Source organism: Schistocerca serialis, chromosome 3 (genome assembly GCF_023864345.2).
Source record: "Schistocerca serialis cubense isolate TAMUIC-IGC-003099 chromosome 3, iqSchSeri2.2, whole genome shotgun sequence".
Taxonomy (NCBI): Eukaryota; Metazoa; Arthropoda; class Insecta; order Orthoptera; family Acrididae; genus Schistocerca; species Schistocerca serialis.
The window spans coordinates 144,839,683-144,860,208 of NC_064640.1; the positions used below are offsets into that span (position 1 = coordinate 144,839,683).

Genomic DNA, 20,526 nt, shown 5'->3' on the forward strand with positions numbered 1-20,526 from the left:
GAAGAAAAGGGGAGAAAGAAAGAAAGGCGGGTGAGGTTTCCTGCACAGGGAGCAGCCAGAGGCCCCCAAAGGCAGAAAGTGCGATGGGGGATATTACCCCCTCCCCTTCCCCCCCCCCCCCCACCACCACCACCACCACCACCACCACCACCACCACCACCACCACCACCACCACTTACCAGAGGCACCCCACCCATAAAACACTAGTGACAAGGACAGGGTGAGAGAAGTAGAGGAAAACAGAGGAAGAACACCAAATAAAATGGAACACACAGGAAGGAGAAAATGAGCAAAAGAGCAGGTAGAGTGAGGGCTGCAGCAGACTACTGAGATCAGACAGCTGCTGGCTGTTTGGGGCCAAGGAGGCAAAAGGGTGTCCTGCCAACCCCTCAATGGGCCAACAAGACTGAGGCACCCTCAATTACAGAGAGTGGTAAAAACCCCTTTCATGGATAAACCATAAAACCAAGTCAGCTACTGATGCATCATTTACTAACACCAGGTGTAGCGAGTCTGAAAGATAAAGAGTCCACCGCAGGGCAGCTAGGTAAGTACCATCCAGCAAAATGTGGATCATCATCAAATGGGCACCACAATAACAGAGATGTAGATCCTTACAACGGAGGAGATGACCATGAGTCAGCCAAGTATGGCCAGTGGGGAGCCGGTGAAGGATGAATGAGTCTTTGTTAGAGGCCCGGATGGAGGACCACCTCAAATACGTTGTCTCCTCCTTCACCCACAGTTTGTTCGGCAAAGTCAGAGTACGCCATTCTGTATTCCATATCCTTAGAACTTGACGGCATAATGCTGATCAAAGGTTCGATTCCAGAATACTGATCTCCAGAGGCAGCTTGCTGGTAGCTAATTTGGTCAACCTCTCAGCAAGTTCATTTCTCAGGATCCCAGTGCAACCTTGAGTCCAGACAAAGACCACCGAGTATCTACATTGTTCAAGAGGAAAAGAGAATCATCGATAGTCAGGACAAAGTGATGGCAAGGGTGGAAGGTCTCAAAAGTGCAGAAAGGATGTGCTCAAGAGCATGAGAGATGGCTACCAACTCTGCCATGGAAACACCACAGCCATCCAGCAAGGAGCCACACGAACATAAGCAAAGTGAGCATGACTGGCAACCACAGAGCCACCAATGTAGAATACTTCTGACCCTTAAAATGCATCAAGTGTGAAGAAGAATCGGCAATGGAGGGCCTCAGGATTAGCCGAGTCTTTCAGACGTTGTGATAGGTCAAGACAGGGCCTTGGACGAGGGATGCACCATGAAGATGTACTTGAGCAGGCTCAGAGAAGAGGCGGTAGAGGGGGAAGCTGGAGTTCTGAGAAAAGGAACCAGATGTGTGTCGTGATTGTAACCCCAGACCTGGGCCATTGTTGTGGGAGATGGATCTCTGTGTCTGGAAAGAGGAGACAGTAGTTTGGACACCCCTGAGAGCAACAGATACATAATGCATAAGCAATCAATTACTGTTGATGCACAATGGTGGAACCCCTGTCTCTGTTAGGAGACTGCTGATCACAGGGCTAGTCTGAAAGGCACCAACTGCCACTCATACCTCACAATGGTGTATCATGTTCAACATTCATAATGTCGAAGTGATGCTGACCCATATGTGAGACTCCTATAATCTATACAGGACTGGACAAATGCTGTGTAGAGCTGTATCAGAGTAGAGCAGACCGCGCTCCAGCTGGTGTTGCTGAGGCATCGAACAGCATTGAGGTGCCATCAACATGTCCGCATTAGTTGAAGAAGATGTGGAAGTCATATCAACTGGGCATCAAACATCAGTCCCAAAAAAATTATGAGAGTAAACTGCATTTAGGGACTGACCATCAAGATAGAGATGCAGATGGGAATGGATTGTACAGCAATGACAGAAATGCATAATGCAGGTCTTGGCAGCCAAAGAATGGAAGCCATGAGAGAGAGCCCAAGATTGTGCTCTGTGTATTGCTCCCTGCAGTCTGCATTCAGCAATGCCCATCATGAACAAAAAATAAATAAATGTAGAAATTATTGGCATACAAAGAGGGGGACAACACAGGCCATGCCACCAGACTATTGGTAGCCACTGTAAAATTAGAGGCACTCAAAGCAGAAACCTGTGGAACCCCAGTATCCTGCAGGTGGGAGGTGCTATGGGAGGCACCAACCTGTACCTGAAAAGTGCAACAGGAAAGAAATTTCCAGATAAACATTGGGAGTTGGCCACAGAGGGCCCACTCATGTAAGGTGACATGGATGTGTGGCACCATATGGTATAAGGTTAAAATGGACAAGCATATGACGTTGGCTAGCTGCTAATAACGGTTGAAGCATTTGGGTGTGCATCCAGCCCAGTGCAAGAGCTGTGTCAGGGCAGAAAGTAAGGGTGCTGGGGAATTTCCACTCGCTAAATGGGGTGTTATAAGGCTCCTGGCAGTGGGGAATGAAAGACAAAAGGAATTGATCTACATGGTGCTTGAGAAGATGGAACACAGGCGGACAATGTATCGACACTGAGGCCTTTGCGAAATTTCGAGCAAAATGCTCAGCGACCAAGTCCAGGCTGGTGAGGATAACACCAGTCAAGGAAATTCCTGGGACACCTGTAGCAGGATTGCAGCCAAAAATGCACCCGATCTTTGCCCATACCTGCTAAGAGCTGCAAGAATTTCAAGGGTCCACCAAGGGACAGTCTTCCATCAGGGAGAACCTGAGGAGGAAGTAATCACTGGAGCAGCTGCCAAAAGAATGGCATTGGTCAAACTCCATACATACTTATCAATGCCTTCGCAATGGGGTGGTTGGAATGGCAGCCGAGGAAAAGGCATACCAATCCACATCAGTAAAGACCCACCTGGGGTCCTATTCTGTATTGTTCATACTGATCGGTGCGGTAGGTTAGCCTCAGTAGTGATATCATTTTCAGTTTGTTAGCCAAAGTTGCTATTCTGTAAGCTTCTGAGACTTGTTATTGATCAGTCTGCCTACCGATTTTCCGACAACTGTACCAAGAGGTGGTTAGGTTTTGATGTGGCCACCTATTCGGTTTGGTGTGATTTGTTTACAGCTATAATTTGTTATTTTAGAAACATTGAGTGGTTTTAATTTCAGATTTAGTGATTACTTTCTACTGAAGAGCCACCAGGACGCATCTTAGTTGAAAGTGAGTTCATAGTAGACTGTTTTCCTTTGTCAGAAATATGATTTGTATTGTTGTTACTATGAATGATTAAAACATAAAAAACAGCATTTTCAGTCAATATTCTCACGTAATGCCTGTTATTTTTTTGTAATTAAGAGTTTAAAAATCTTTAAATTTTTAGATGTCAATTCTGCTTACATATATACATGAGTGTTAGCTGAAATTACTAGTGATTTTGTGTACTTTTTCCTGCAAATGGTTTAGTTATTAACTATCGAAATGCATTTACAACTTTTAAGTATCAATGGGAAGGAATTTTGTGAAGCATGTTAGTGCAAACCTTCCAAAATTTCATGCATTTACAGCTTACGCATACACTGTTTGGCAACAAACTCAACCTGCGTCCCTTTTCATTAGAATTACCTGAAATAAAGTGCTTGCTGCATGCAACTTGTCATGAACAAGTGGTTAAGGCAAGAAATTGTACTGCTAAATGTTGTAGGTTAACACCCTGCTGGGTATACATTTTTTTTCCCCTATTCATGTTTGTAACACATTCTGACACTTTGTTATTAGTGAAAGCCAAGTCTTTTCTACCATATTTGTTACTATTTACACATAAGAACATGCTTTCTCAGTAATGGGTATCTTTGATTTCATGGCTTCCGTATGTTTAAAAAATGAACGATGAAATTGCTACAGATGACATAGCTGCGTGTGGAACAATTGACAGAGAGATTTCAATTTTTTTCTTATCACAAATAATTCACCATTTTTTCCCAAATACGCAGCCATTTCAGAGTATGTGCTTAGACAGGAATCTAAGAACCCAACTTAAATTACTGCAAATGAAACTAGCAGCAATCGTCTTTATACTCTTGCTTGTCACAAAGTATTTATCTGCGATCGATCCTTAACTGTTGACAGACATAAAAGATCTCCGTCATAATATTTTTAGACTACTGTTGTTGCTGTGGTCTTCAGTCCCGAGACTGGTTTGATGCAGCTCTCCATGCTACTCTATCCTGTGCAAGCTTCTTCATCTCCCAGTACCTACTGCAACCTACATCCTTCTGAATCTGCTTAGTGTATTCATCTCTTGGTCTCCCCCTACGATTTTTACCCTCCACACTGCCCTCCAATACTAAATTGGTGATCCCTTGATGCCTCAGAACATGTACTACCAACCAATCCCTTCTACTGGTCAAGTTGTGCCACAAGCTTCTCTTCTCCCCAATCCTATTCAATACTTCCTCATTAGTTATGTGATCTACCCATCTAATCTTCAGCATTCTTCTGTAGCACCACATTTCGAAAGCTTCTATTCTCTTCTTGTCCAAACTATTTACCGTCCATGTTTCACTTCCATACATGGCTACACTCCATACAAATACTTTCAGAAATGACTTCCTGACACTTAAATCTATACTCGAAGTTAACAAATTTCTCTTCTTCAGAAACGCTTTCCTTGCCATTGCCAGTCTACATTTTATATCCTCTCTACTTCGACCATCATCAGTTATTTTGCTCCCCAAACAGCAAAACTCCTTTACTATTTTAAGTGTCTCATTTCCTAATCTAATACCCTCAACATCACCCGACTTAATTCGACTACATTCCATTATCCTCGTTTTGCTTTTGTTGATGTTCATCTTATATCCTCCCTTCAAGACACTGTCCATTCCGTTCAACTGCTCTTCCAAGTCCTTTGCTGTCTCTGACAGAATTACAATGTCATCGGCGAACCTCAAACTTTTTATTTCTTCTCCATGGATTTTAATACCTACTCCGAATTTTTCTTTTGTTTCCTTTACTGCTTGCTCAATATACAGATTGAATAACATCGGGGAGAGGCTACAACCCTGTCTTACTCCCTTCCCAACCACTGCTTCCCTTTCATGTCCCTCGACTCTTATAACTGCCATCTGGTTTCTGTACAAATTGTAAATAGCTTTTCGCTCCCTGTATTTTACCCCTGCCACCTTTAGAATTTGAAAGAGAGTATTCCAATCAACATTGTCAAAAGCTTTCTCTAAGTCTACAAATGCTAGAAACGTAGGTTTGCCTTTCCTTAATCTTTCTTCTAAGATAAGTTGTAAGGTCAGTATTGCCTCACGTGTTCCAGTATTTCTACGGAATCCAAACTGATCTTCCGCGAGGTCGGCTTCTACTAGTTTTTCCATTCGTCTGTAAAGAATTCGTGTTAGTATTTTGCAGCTGTGGCTTATTAAACTGATTGTTCGGTAATTTTCACACCTGTCAACACCTGCTTTCTTTGGGATTGGAATTATTATATTCTTCTTGAAGTCTGAGAGAATTTCGCCTGTCTCATACATCTCGTTCATCAGATGGTAGAGTTTTGTCAGGACTGACTCTCCCAAGACTGTCAGTAGTTCTAATGGAATGTTGTCTACTCCCGGGGCCTTGTTTTGACTCAGGTCTTTCAGTGCTCTGTCAAACTCTTCACGCAGTATCGTATCTCCCATTTCACCTTCATCTACATCCTCTTTCATTTCCATAATATTGTCCTCAAGTACATCGCCCTTGTATAGACGCTCTATATACTCCTTCCACCTTTCTGCTTTCCCTTCTTTGCTTAGAACTGGGTTTCCATCTGAACTCTTGATGTTCATACAAGTGGTTCTCTTATCTCCAAAGGTCTCTTTAATTTTCCTGTAGGCAGTATCTATCTTACCCCTAGTGAAATAAGCCTCTACATCCTTACATTTGTCCTCTAGCCATCCCTGCTTAGCCATTTTGCACTTCCTATCGATCTCGTTTTTGAGACGTTTGTATTCCTTTTTGCCTGCTTCATTTACTGCATTTTTATATTTTCTCCTTTCATCAATTAAATTCAATATTTCTTCTGTTACCCAAGAATTTCTACTAGCCCTCGTCTTTTTACCTACTTGATCCTCTGCTGCCTTCACTATTTCATCCCTCAAAGCTACCCATTCTTCTTCTATTGTATTTCTTTCCCCCGTTCCTGTCAATTGTTCCCTTATGCTCTCCCTGAAACTCTGTACAACCTCTGGTTCTTTCAGTTTATCCAGGTCCCATCTCCTTAAATTCCCACCTTTTTGCAGTTTCTTCAGTTTTAATCTACAGTTCATAACCAACAGATTGTGGTCAGAGTCAACATCTGCCCCTGGAAATGTCCTACAATTTAAAACCTGGTTCTTAAATCTCTGTCTTACCATTATATAATCTATCTGATACCTTTTAGTATCTCCAGGGTTCTTCCATGTATACAACCTTCTATCATGATTCTTAAACCAAGTGTTAGCTATGATTAAGTTGTTCTCTGTGCGAAATTCTACCAGGCGGCTTCCTCTTTCATTTCTTAGCCCCAATCCATATTCATATTCACCTACTATGTTTCCTTCTCTCCCTTTTCCTACACTCGAATTCCAGTCACCCAATAATTTTTGTCTCCCTTCACTATCTGAATAATTTCTTTTATTTCATCATACATTTCTTCAATTTCTTCGTCATCTGCAGAGCTAGTTGGCATATAAACTTATACTACTGTAGTAGGCGTGGGCTTCGTATCTATCTTGGCCACAATAATGCGTTCACTATGCTGTTTGTAGTAGCTTACCCGCATTCCTATTTTCCTATTCATTATTAAACCTACTCCTGCATTACCCCTATTTGACTTTGCGTTTATAACCCTGTAGTCACCTGACCAGAAGTCTTGTTCCTCCTGCCACCGAACTTCACTAATTCCCACTATATCTAACTTTAACCTATCCATTTCCCTTTTTAAATTTTCTAACCTACCTGCCCGATTAAGGGATCTGACATTCCACGCTCCGATCCGTAGAACGCCAGTTTTCTTTCTCCTGATAACGACATCCTCTTGAGTAGTCCCCGCCCGGAGATCCAAATGGGGGACTATTTTACCTCCGGAATATTTTACCCAAGAGGACGCCATCACCATTTAATCATACAGTAAAGCTGCATGCCCTCAGGAAAAATTATGGCCGTAGTTTCCCCTTGCTCTCAGCCGTTCGCAGTACCAGCACAGCAAGGCCGTTTTGGTTATTGTTACAAGGCCAAATCAGTCAATCATCCAGACTGTTGCCCTTGCAACTACTGAAAAGGCTGCTGCCCCTCTTCAGGAACCACACGTTTGTCTGGCCTCTCAACAGATACCCCTCCGTTGTGGTTGCACCTACGGTACGGCTATCTGTATCGCTGAGGCACGCAAGCCTCCCCACCAACGGCAAGGTCCATGGTTCATGTACTATACCACCATATATGAAACATTTTGATTCACCAAATGCATGTTATAAACTAAGATGAACTTCAATAGCTGCACTCACCGCATGCTGTCAAAAAGCTATGTTTCTAAATTTTGTTTTTAAGACCCATATCATCGATATATCATATAGGGAAGTAGGCTGTGCCATCGTTTAAATCTGTAGGAGCGAGTTCCAACCACATTCTATGCATCTTTCTACTCTTTGAGACTCTCTTAAACAATTTATTGGGTGTTTTTATAGATGTATTTCTACAACGGGGTAATACGCCATTCCTAACCCATATTCTGAAATATAAAATTCAAAACAAGATGTCAATGTGAATGAGAATAAAATGACATGATATGGCATTTATGACAATTTCCAGGACACAGTCAAATACCCCATAGTTATTATGCATGCATGGAAACACATGGTCAGTGAAATTTGAGAAGTACTACATACTCTTAAACACATTTTTTAGCACTGTGAAGAATAGCGTGCCTGTGTTGGCTGCTAGCCGCTTCAGGTTCATGGCCCTGTGTGTGCTGCAGTGTGCATGCACGGATCTATGGCCACTTGCTTTTGACTGGTTGGTACTTTGTGAACTGACAACAGCATCTCGGTTCACTAGAACCATGAGGCATCACCTTTGAAATGCTTACAGAATAATGTGGGGACTCTCCTTTGAAAACAAGGCCACTTGGTGTGCTCTCCTACTGATCCGATCAGCAGAGTGGCCAAAAGATACAGAACAGGGCCCCTGGGAGGGTGACCAAGTACGTGATGCTGGAGAAAAGATAAGACAATCAGAAAATTATCACTGTCACACAAATCATCATCAACATCCCATTGGAGGGGAGCAATCCAGGGCTACAGATGTAAAGCTCAATGGCCAACAAAGCACTGTGTGCCACACTAAAGTGTATGGGGCTCCAACATTAGTAGGCAGAGAGCTAGCCCTGCCAGCAGATCTTCAACAATCCTGTCCCAATCAGTGGTCACAGAACCATGCTACAGAGGGTTATGGGAATTAAGATCCCCTAGGAGAAGGATGAGGGGAGGGAGCTGTCGAAGAAAGGCAAGATGAGCAAGGAGCCTAGGAAGCAGGTCTGGAGGCAGATGAAGATTGCATATTGTTACCACGGAATCTAAACGAATCTCAATGGCCACCGCTTCCACTGCAGTACGAAGAGGAAACCACAAACTAACAATGCACTTGCAGGTAAATGTACGAACACCACCAGAGGCCCACAAAGGGACAACCCAGTCCTGGTAGAGCCTGGGAAACCAGGAAGAGTCAGTGAATGAGTATCCTCAAAATGAGATCCCTGCAAATACAACACAAGCTACAGAGTAGAGAGTAAGAACAGACTGCAATTCTGGAGTGCGACGATACTAACCACTATAGTTCCATTGGAGGAGAATAGTACAAGAGGCTGGATGGACATCAAATGGGGGAGAATCGATCATTGTACCAAGTTAGTATCCATCACCCGTAAGGTTGGAGTGACATCCATGAATGTAAGATTGGACCCTGATTGAGAGGGAGGGGGTGAAAACCCCTGGGATGTTGAGAGGGGGGCACGGAAGGGGGAGACTTGTCTCAAGACTTACACATCATCTACTTCTTCCCCTATGGAGGATGAGAGGAGGTGTGATCAGGAAGAAAGCAAATCGCAGCAATATCAGGATCCAAAGGAGAATGAGTGGCCTTGAGGCCACAGCGTGTGGCTCCCACATTTGAATTCAAGTAACAGGCTTCTTGTCCTGGAGACATCAGGGAGGGGACTAGTAGAGTGTGCTGCATCTCTGGTGAGTGCTAGAGAAGAGGGTTCCTTCTCCGGCCGAGTAGGAGTGGGTCCATAAATGGAGGGAATGGGAATTGCCAGGGAAGAGGAAAGGGAAGGGAGACATGATGGAGGGGTTGGGGTTGATTTGGGGGAGGAGACCAAACTGATAGGTCATCAATCTCATCAGATTAGGGAAGCAAGTCGACCGTGCCCTATTAAAGGAACCATCCTGCCATTTGCCTGAAGCGATTGAACTGTCGTCCTCCCGAATGCAAGTCCAGTGTGCTAATCACTGTGCCACCTTGCACAGTGGGACAGGATGGACGTAAGGAGAAAGGAGGAGGGGGGGGGGGAAGTATGCAAAATAAGCAAAAGTAATCATTAAAGTCACCGGGTGGAGACTGTCAAATTTCTGTCGGGCCTCAGAGTACGACAGACGGTCAAGACTTTTTAATTCTTGAATATTCTTTTCCTTTATCTATATAACAGAGCCAAATCTGAGGTCGCATGTCTGTGTAGCCGTGTCCTTCATGGAGCAAGGGGTAACAAGAACTGAACTATAAGTGGCACACGGGAGAACACAGGGTTTGTGACTAGCCAGTAACTTGTGAGCTACTGGGTAAAGCACTTTTTCCTTTACTCGAATCTCTTGAACAGCCCGCTCATCTAGATACACGGGACAATCGTGAGAGGAGGCAGGGTGGCAACTATTGGAGTTGATACAACGGGAAGGAGGAGGTCGACATTCGCCCTCGTGTGCGTCCCTGCCACAGATTACGCATTTGGCTGGGTGTCGACAAGACATTCTAGTGTGATTAAACAGATGACACTGGTAAAAGGGGGATCAGATTCGGAATGTATGGCCGGACTGTGATGATTTCGTAGCCTGCTTTAATCTTGGATGACAGCACCACCCTATCAAAGGTGAGGGAAAGAGTGCGAGTGGGCAACTATATTTTTCATTACATGATGAAGGCTATGACACCCTAATCAGAGAGGTAAGACTATATTTCAGCCTCGGTTAGATCATCAAGCAGCCTGGTGTAAATTACGCCACGGGAATAATGCAAAGTTCCGTGTGCCTCGACATGAACAGGGTAGGCGTAGAGAAGCGAGGCAGCAAGTAGTTGTTGAGCTTGAGCATCAGAATCCGTCTCCAAAAGCAAGGTGCCATTCCATAAACGAGAGCAGGATTTCACAGGGTCAGCAATTGCATCAACACCTTTCTGAATAATAAACAGACTGACCGTGGCAAAGGACTGACTGACTGCAGTACGTGATACCATAAGGAACCGCGGTGCATCGGGAAGAGTCTTCGAATCAGTAGCCTCATTACGTTCAAGTCGACATTGATGCAGAGGATGAGTGACTCATCGTGAGGAAATCCCCCATGATTACCAGCATCTCTGATGGTGTGCTCCTTCCAACTGGGGACCCCTACACAAGGGGGTGCACCTGCCTTATGTGATTGTTCACACCTCAGGTCACACCTCCCGAACACCTGACGGAGGGACCAATGGGCAATCTGGGAAGGTTACAGCTCAGGCAATCACCCCTCCCTTGGTCTGGCCTGTACCAGGGGGTATGTACGAACCCCACCTGTCGACCCGGGGCTGGGAATTATGCGTTAACCAGTTACCTTTTATGCCTCAAATGCACGGGCCGGCCTTCAGGAGCACACAGGGAGGAAGAAGAAGAAGAATAAGAAGAAGAAGAAGAAGAAGAAGAAGAAGAAGAAAAAAAGAGGATCCTCAAACGCCGAAGAGGAGGAAAGAGGAGAATGGAAACAAAGAAAAGAAAAAGGAGGCAAAAAGAAAGTTGAGGCTCTTCACAGGTCAGCAACAGAATGCAGAACATTCCCAATAATACCCCAGACATGTTCCCCAAGGGAGGGGAAAAGGAATAGACATGCAGCATGGAAGGGAAACAGTGCTGCAAAGGCTGGGGCACTGTGGTAGCCAAGCACGAACTGCCGAAGAGTGATGGGCCCCCTGCGGGGAATCCAGCAAGTGAGCAGAATGTTGGCTGGAACAGTTCACGCACATGGGTGGTGGGGTGCAAGGACTCTCCACATGGAGAGGATGATCATAGTCACTGCAGATAGGTTGACTGATTGATTGAGGGGATTTATGGGACTAAACAGCGAGGTCATCAATCTCGTGATTCAAAAATTACATGCGTAACATAGAGGTGTCTGCTAAAAATGGGTGGATCCAGTGAGAGGGGTCAAACTATAAAGTGAGGAAGATAAAAACACGCAGTAGAAGGCATAAATGGGTAGGCCAAATCTACAAGCTGGAAAAACAGAGGGATAAAAGAACAGTCTTTGTACGGGAGTTGCTTATACATCCAAGCCGCAGAAAACATGAAGAGAGGCCCTAACCATAACCACCCTGTCCCTGTTCCAAGAGTAAAGCAAAACCACATATCTGAAAATAAAAACCAATTTCACGAAGGAAACTGAGGACCAGTTCAACTACCTGTGAATCATCTGTTAATATTAAACTTAAGGAATCTGGAAGGCTATACTTAGTACAAAAGGCCAAAAAAGAAGGGACATTCCCCCAATATATGGGATACCATCAGCCTGGCTCCTCAACCACATTATTGGGGGGGGCACTCGTTATGCACAAGAAAATTATGGGTGAGCTCAGTAGGATGAATACATAGACAGCATAAGACAGCAGACTCCTTCAGAGAGGAGTGGACAGAAGAGTGCCAAACTGCAGTAGTCTCCTTGATTGTGTGGAGTTTACTACTGATAGCAGTAGCAGCACACCAGATGTCATTCCACTTTTGAGCAAAAGTGAGATCTGATATGTATCCGCATATCTGCACCTGGAATCATGAAGGGGAATGGGGGTAAATATCTGCCTCTCTAGCCAAGCAGTTAGCCAGTTCATTCCCTAGGATACCTACATGATTTGGGACCCAGAGAAAGACAACTAAGCAGGTGGCACAGCCAAGGGCAGAGAGGAGGTTAGGGATAGCAGAGACCAGAGGGTGGCATCAGTCTATAGCCTGAAGGCTGCTCATTGAGTCAGTACATATTAAAACACTGTGGTGTGAGGCCTGAGTAACAAAATGGAGGGTCCTGTTAATGGTTAGCAGCTCTGTTGTGAACATTATCCACACAGTAAATGGTGTACCATGCCAGTAGGTAACATAAAAATCCATCCAGCCTTCTATCATTTTAGAACCATGAGCATGTATGTCAAGGATTTTTGCATCTGGTACAGCCCATCTCAGAAGCATCCATGGAATGCCAGCTCCAAGGCACCGTCTGACAGGCCTCTGCATGGGCCCTTTCCCATGATTTCCAGTTTTCTTCCTCTTCTTCTTCGGGCGGGAGCTGTAGAGAGGTGTTGTGTTCTTCCCGGGCTTAAGGATGGTGCTACCTCACCATTGTGAGGAGAAGTCACCCATGAGCCAAATACTGTTGAAGACCCCGAGTAGATGTTGGCCCTGGATAACTTCCAAGTGTTGGATGATCTGGTTGTGGATGGAGTCTGGTCCTGGGTCTGTGTCATGTGAAGAGTTAAGAGCCTGCAAGAATTCTCATAGAGTGAAGAGTTCACTACAGGCTTCAGCTTGTTGGGGATTGAAACAGAGAGGAGTTTATTCAACTCACTGTTTCTGCCAGTGTAAGGTAGCAGGATAGCATGAGGATGCTGATGATGTCACAAAGTGTGTCGCAAGATATTCTGCAAGGGCCAATGGATCAGTACACAGAGCACCCTATAGGACAGTTGATTTTTGCTGGCGGCCCAGATGGCTATGGAACTTGGATCAAACATGCAATGAAGATGCATACATTCCCAGGGAGGAAACACAGTGCTCCCAGCATTCCTTTTTACTCTACTTAATAAGGTAGTGAGCTTTAGCACGGAGGCACAGAAAAGTGATAAGGCTGGTCTGTGAAGGGCATCATTTAAATCGCTGCAGCACCTGTCAGTGGTCATGGATAGAGAGTGCTATGTCCTTCACCAACCACGTCACCAGTCGACAAGGGCAACCAGGGGATAGCCAGCGGCATAAAGAATAGTGTCAGAGGTGTCTCGCACGACCGCAGCAATGCAACCTGAGAGAGACGTGTTGAAGTGCACAGCAGACATACAGGGTGTAGATAAAGTCTGGGAACAATTTCAATTATTTATTGCACAAGAACTACACATTGTACAGATGTCATACATTTTGCATTTTGAAGAGAAACTCTGAATATTTTTTTTTTTTTTTTTTTTTTTTTACAAACATTCAATATGCGAACCATGAGTGACCAGGCAGACATCAATACGGTAATCGAATTCTTGCCATACCCGTCCCAACATGGCATCGTTGACTGTGGCAGTCTCTTCCTATATTATCTCCTGGAGCTCTGCTACATCATGTGGTAGAGGCGGTACATACACCAGATCTTTAATATGTCCCCACAGAAAAAAGTCACACAGTGTGAGATCTGGTGATGGGGGAGGCCATTTAATGAAACAGCTGTCCCCTTCTGTAGCACGGCTGATCCATCGATGCAGCAGCTCCGTGTTCAGATACCCACGAACTTCACGATGAAAATGGGGTGGAGCCCCGTCCTGCTGAAAGATGAACGGAGAGAGTGATTGCATTTGAGGCATCAGCCATTGCTGCAACATGTTCAAGTAGGAATATACAATAACAGTGCTCTAGGCAAAGAAGAATGGCCCATACAGTTTTCAACATGGCAAGGCACAATAAACATTTACCTTATGGGACTCATGCTCAAATTCAATGCATTAGTGTGGACTCTACAATTATGCCTGTTCACTTTCCTATTAGTGTGAAAAGTAGTTTCATCACTAAAAATTAAGTGATCAACAATGCCATCCCCATTCTCATTCAATTGTTGCAACTGTGAACAAAACTCAAAACGCTTGTCTATGTCGTCGTCATTGAGCTTCTGAACTAGCTCCAATTTGAATGGTTTCATAGACAGCTTCTGCCACAGGACTTTCCACACTGTCATTGGAGCCATTTCGAGTTCACAGGATGCACGGTGCACCGTGTTCTTTGGACTCCTTATGAATGTCTCTTGTAAGCACTCCACATTAACTTCACTCACACTGGGATGTCCCCTTCTCTTTGCCGGGCACAAGCGACCCATCGTTCAAATGGCTCTGAGCACTATGGGACTTAACACCTGAGGTCATCAGTCCCCTAGACCTTAGAACTACTTAAACCTAACTAACCTAAGGACACCACACACATCCATGCCCGAGGCAGGATTCGAACCTACAACCATAGCAACCCGTCGTAACAAATTTGTTGTGCCAGTTGTAAATGGCCTTCCTTGTTGGTGGCTTCTTACTGTACTTGGTTCTAAACATCTATTGAACAGCTGTAGCATACTTGTGTTTGTTGAACTCCAACACACAGACAGCTTGCTCTGCTCCTGAACTCGCCACGTTTGCTAGCAGTGCTGACTATAGACAAATTATGAAACTAAGCTGTGGCGGTATACATGGGAAAAAAAAAAAAAACCCCTTCCAGGATTTCTCTCCAAAATGACATACACTCCTGGAAATGGAAAAAAGAACACATTGACACCGGTGTGTCAGACCCACCATACTTGCTCCGGAAACTGCGAGAGGGCTGTACAAGCAATGATCACACGCACGGCACAGCGGACACACCAGGAACCGCGGTGTTGGCCGTCGAATGGCGCTAGCTGCGCAGCATTTGTGCACCGCCGCCGTCAGTGTCAGCCGGTTTGCCGTGGCATACGGAGCTCCATCGTAGTCTTTAACACTGGTAGCATGCCGCGACAGCGTGGACGTGAACCGTATGTGCAGTTGACGGACTTTGAGCGAGGGCGTATAGTGGGCATGCGGGAGGCCGGGTGGACGTACCGCCGAATTGCTCAACACGTGGGGCGTGAGGTCTCCACAGTACATCAATGTTGTCGCCAGTGGTCGGCGGAAGGTGCACGTGCCCGTCGACCTGGGACCGGACCGCAGCGACGCACGGATGCACGCCAAGACCATAGGATCCTACGCAGTGCCGTAGGGGACCGCACCGCCACTTCCCAGCAAATTAGGGACACTGTTGCTCCTGGGGTATCGGCGAGGACCATTCGCAACCGTCTCCATGAAGCTGGGCTACGGTCCCGCACACCGTTAGGCCGTCTTCCGCTCACGCCCCAACATCGTGCAGCCCGCCTCCAGTGGTGTCGCGACAGGCGTGAATGGAGGGACGAATGGAGACGTGTCGTCTTCAGCGATGAGAGTCGCTTCTGCCTTGGTGCCAATGATGGTCATATGCGTGTTTGGTGCCGTGCAGGTGAGCGCCACAATCAGGACTGCATACGACCGAGGCACACAGGGCCAACACCCGGCATCATGGTGTGGGAAGTGATCTCCTACACTCGCCGTACACCACTGGTGATCGTCGAGGGGACACTGAATAGTGCACGGTACATCCAAACCGTCATCGAACCCATCGTTCTACCATTCCTAGACCGGCAAGGGAACTTGCTGTTCCAACAGGACAATGCACGTCCGCATGTATCCCGTGCCACCCAACGTGCTCTAGAAGGTGTAAGTCAACTACCCTGGCCAGCAAGATCTCCGGATCTGTCCCCCATTGAGCATGTTTGGGACTGGATGAAGCGTCGTCTCACGCGGTCTGCACGTCCAGCACGAATGCTGGTCCAACTGAGGCGCCAGGTGGAAATGGCATGGCAAGCCGTTCCACAGGACTACATCCAGCATCTCTACGATCGTCTCCATGGGAGAATAGCAGCCTGCATTGCTGCGAAAGGTGGATATACACTGTACTAGTGCCGACATTGTGCATGCTCTGTTGCCTGTGTCTATGTGCCTGTGGTTCTGTCAGTGTGATCATGTGATGTATCTGACCCCAGGAATGTGTCAATAAAATTTCCCCTTCCTGGGACAATGAATTCACGGTGTTCTTATTTCAATTTCCAGGAGTGTATGTATGATATCTGTACAATGTTTGGTTCTTGTGCAATAAATAATTGAAAGTGCTCCCAGAAGTTATGTACACCCTTTACATAATGGCCAACTGGCTCTGCGTAATGCCCTGTCGGCAGCAGGGGAACAACAGAATCACCAGAAAGTGATCACTGTCACAAAGATCATCACGGGATGAGCAATGTAGTGAAGCCATGAGAGCATGGAATGAGACTGATAGCAGAAAAGGTGCCATGTGTAACACTGAAGTGGGTAAGGGAACCATCATTGAGGAGACACAAATCAAAGGCTGTAATAAGTTGGTCAATTAGAAGACCCATACCCGTCAACGTGGCACTCACCCACAGGGGGTGGTTTGCATTGAAGTCCCCAAGGAGGAGATATGGGGGCAGGAGTTTCTGTATTAAGGTAGGTCATTCAACATAAGGAAGTGGCCTACCTGGAGGAAGGCAGACACTGCAAATAGTGATTGCTGGGGTCGTTCGCACTCGTACCACTACTGCTTCCAGTTCGTACGAAGGGGGATCCAATGACTAATGACGTTGGTGCGAACCAAAGTGCAGATCCCTCCAGATGCTATCTCAGGGCCGGCACAGTTCTGACAGATTGTCCAATAACCATGAAACATTTGAGAGTAGTCATCACATAACTGTTTCTGAAAGAACAAGACAGAATGCAGAATAAGAGGAATTAAGTTGTGTTTCTGGGAGGTGATAGTAATATCCATTGCAATTCAGGTAGACATAAAGAAACCGAAGGGATGTCATGTCACCAGGTCAGTGGTCTCACCCACGAGGACGGGGTGACATCCTTAATAACTGGGGCTGATGTGGAGTGAGAAGAAGGGGCGAAGTGCTCCGGGATTCCATGGAAGTCCTGTCCTGGGACTGGTGGTGGTGCTTCTTTTTCTCCTTCTTCTTCCTCAGAGGGAGTGGGGAGGTGTTATCAGTAAGGGAATAGGTGGCAGAGATGTTTGGATTGGACAGAGTGCGAGTGACTTTGGGGACCTTGGAGCATGGCTCCCAAGTCCAACCCAAGGTAGCAGGCTTCCTATCTTGGGAACTCCGAGGAGATGTATTCCAAGAGGGAGCCCTGTCCTTATCAGGAACCAGAGAGGAGGATTTCTTCTCTGGCTGAGGAGGTGGAGTTGTTCCTCGAGGGGAAGGGACTTCTGTTGAGAATTTATTACATGACGGACCGCATTTTGACTCTGAACCAATGGGATGAGGTGGAAGGATTTCCTAGGCTTGTAGAGCCTGATGGCTCTGTATTATATACCATAAACGAAACAGAAAGTAACCTTGCATATATGAAAATACACTGCTATGTTAAAAGTGTCCAGTCTGAATATTTTGAGAATAAAAAATGTGTCAGAGGAAAATTAATGTTTGCTGCAAATTGACTTTGTTGAGAATTAAGAAGCTCTTTATGAGGACCAGATATCTAGCACACATTGGAGTCATTTACAATCAACAGTCCTCACTAGCTATGGTTGGCTTAAAGTACAAAGCGGCCAATTTTAGTTATAAGTGATAAATTCTCCCAGGATAAGGCGTATTTTTGGGTTTTTCTGAAAGCTGTTATTTCTAAACTGAAAACAGAGTTTCCTCAGTTGGAAAAAGTACTTGTTTTTTCTTATGGACGACCTGCACAGTTCAAAAACAGATATACACTACTGAATCTGCGTTTCATGAGTGCGGCGGATCTTGGTGTGGCAGGAGAGTGGAATTTTTCTGCCACATCCCAACACAAAGGGACAGTGGATAGTATAGGTGGCAATATAAAAGTGTAAGGCATTTTTCCAAGTACAGGCAAGGAAATCCATAATCAATTCTTTACTTGACTTCCACAATTGTTTCATAATGTGAATGTGAGATTCAATTACTGTATGTCTCAATAGAGAAAACAGCAATACACATATCAGTGTTGGAAGACAGGTGGGAGGACAGTTGACCAAAACCCACTGTACAGTAAAAGTATCATTTTTGAAGTGCCGGATGGAAATCACCTTTTAGTGGGAAGAATGGTTAAGTCTGCATTGGAATCTATTAGAGTGCTTGATAAATCTGTACCTGAAACTCAAGATATGTTACTAGCATATCCCAAGGGAAATATCTCCATCCAGAACATTACGCTGCATGATTTCATACAAGTCGCTCTGGAAATGGAAAACCCAAAATGCAGCAAAGTTCAAACAAACAGGAAAATTATCTATTATGCCAAGATAACTGGTATTATTGCAATGCAGAAAGACGTAAAGTACAACTGAATTACATTCATTGCAGTGGTAGTTTCTGGATTTGGCCAGAGAAAGAAAAAACAGACATTTCAACAGAAAATATATCTGTTGTTATCCATACATAAGTTTCTCCTCCAGTTCCAGTGAACAACAAGGGCCAGACTCAATTCAAATAGTTATTCCAAAACAATGGTATAAAAAATGTATTATCACTTCCGTAAACAATAAACATAATGCCTGATGCACACCATTTTTGATGACATGTTTCTGATGGAAGAACTAAGGTAGCACCAGTTACAAGTCTCATTGTTAAAAGCTTGTTTCTCAACAATAAGTTCACATAGTTGGATGGAGTCACACCCATCACAGTTAAAAGTCATACCTGTCACAGCAATACAATATGTTTCATAAATTAAAAATATCTACATTTTTAAAAACTGTGTGCATTTTCTGTTGTACTGATTTCTTATCCAACTTTAAAAAATATAAATTCCTGCAGTTTGGTTAATAGTTTCACAATTTTTTGGAAAAAAAAAAAAACAGGAACAAGGTCATACCCATCACAAAAATTAACTCTTTTCTTGTCTTTATTCGTAAATTCTAAAGAGAAAATAACTGACTAAATGAAGAGTGTAAGCATTATCAGGTAATAGGTAATACATTAACCAAACTTTAAAAAATTACTAGAGGAAAATATACGAGTCATTAAAATCTTCCAAATGTCACACCCGTCACTATGGAATAAATGGTTAGTAACACCTATTAGGCTATCGGATCAATTATACAGCTCCATCAATCTGTAATTGATAGAACAAACTACCACCTTAAGTAGTGAGCTATCTGGAACTGAGCTTGACCCAGAGGATGATTATGATAATTTCAGTACATCATCTGATGACAGTCTGAAGTTTCCTTTATGCTCTGGCTGATGGACTTTGCCAAGGTTTGCATTATGTGTACCAAATTCAGCCATAAAAGAAGCTTGTCATGGTCACAGTTCAGGGAATAAAATCTTCTTGGCTACAAATTACTTTGTAAAGTAATTAGTAAAACAGCTGAGATTTACGCTACATAATGTCATATTGTGACATTTGATTTCAATTACAATTCTTAATTCTCGGGCCACTGCAATTCAACACCTGATAGAAGAATTCACAGGTTTCTGAAAACTGAAACGTGTCTACACAGTTTCTGAGGTACCATCATTGACAATAATTCGAAAATCCTGATTTGGAGCCATAGCTGTATGTGTGACTTTATCAGCTTCATTCACACAGCAGACACAAGCCCAGTTTTTCTTCTAATGTGAAATACTGGTACAGCGCCATATCAAAACTTTTTAAAACGTTCTGTGTGTCACCTCCCAGAAACGTCCAAGATGGGTTTGGGGGCGGTGCACGATGATACTATACTGAAATTCTAATAGTTTGTGTGGAGAAATATAATATCTGGCACATAACACAAATACGGTTCTACTATACATTTCTGTATAACACTGGATTCGCGACCAGAATATGGTGAAAATCAGCTGCAAGCGTCCACGTACAAAATTTCATCTGTAAATCTGGTGAAATTTAAACAAAGACAAAACAATAGTTATTTGAATTTAATTTTTATTGATTGCGGGTTTCCGAGTAAGAGAAGGCACAATTGCAGAGCGTACAGTTATTTCAACATAATTTTTGTTTTACTGCAACAGATCTGAAGTATTTTCATTTCACACAGTATTTTCGCATCTCCAAATTCCTGAAAAGTTCGCACACCAGGCCAAGATTGATTAAGTCCATGATTACAATATGGTCACAGTCTGTTTAAATGAATCAGATGTGCATAATTAGTGAGGGAGAAGAATAGATTTCAAAACACCGCATTTGTAGAACAGCTGTCATTATTTGCATACTCGACCAAAAAAATACAAGCCAACATTAGCAAACCAAAGTAACATACGGTAACAGGGACTCTACATCAAAAATGAACTTTACTGCATGTCATACAATCTTACCATTCAAACTGTAATCCAGAGAGGTAAAATGTATTAAAACAACTTTCAAAAGTTCCGCACATATTCAAACATACACGGGGGAAAGCTGTTACCAAAGACTCTACAACAGACAAACCAAAATTGTTATGTTAACCACAGT

General features: G+C 44.2%; 1 protein-coding gene across 4 annotated transcripts in view; it reads right to left on the reverse strand.

The window, feature by feature from the left end:
* The window catches only part of LOC126469854 (coiled-coil domain-containing protein 77-like), a 202,235-nt gene extending 181,741 nt beyond the window's left edge, over positions 1-20,494 (reverse strand). For 3 of the 4 annotated variants that reach the window (XM_050097160.1, XM_050097161.1, XM_050097158.1), the window contains exon 1: positions 20,388-20,494. The gene's annotated coding sequence lies outside the window, so the exon portion shown is untranslated. The remainder of the gene's footprint in view (positions 1-20,387) is intronic. The other variant, XM_050097159.1, reaches the window with a different exon arrangement.
* Positions 20,495-20,526: the final 32 nt, after the last annotated feature.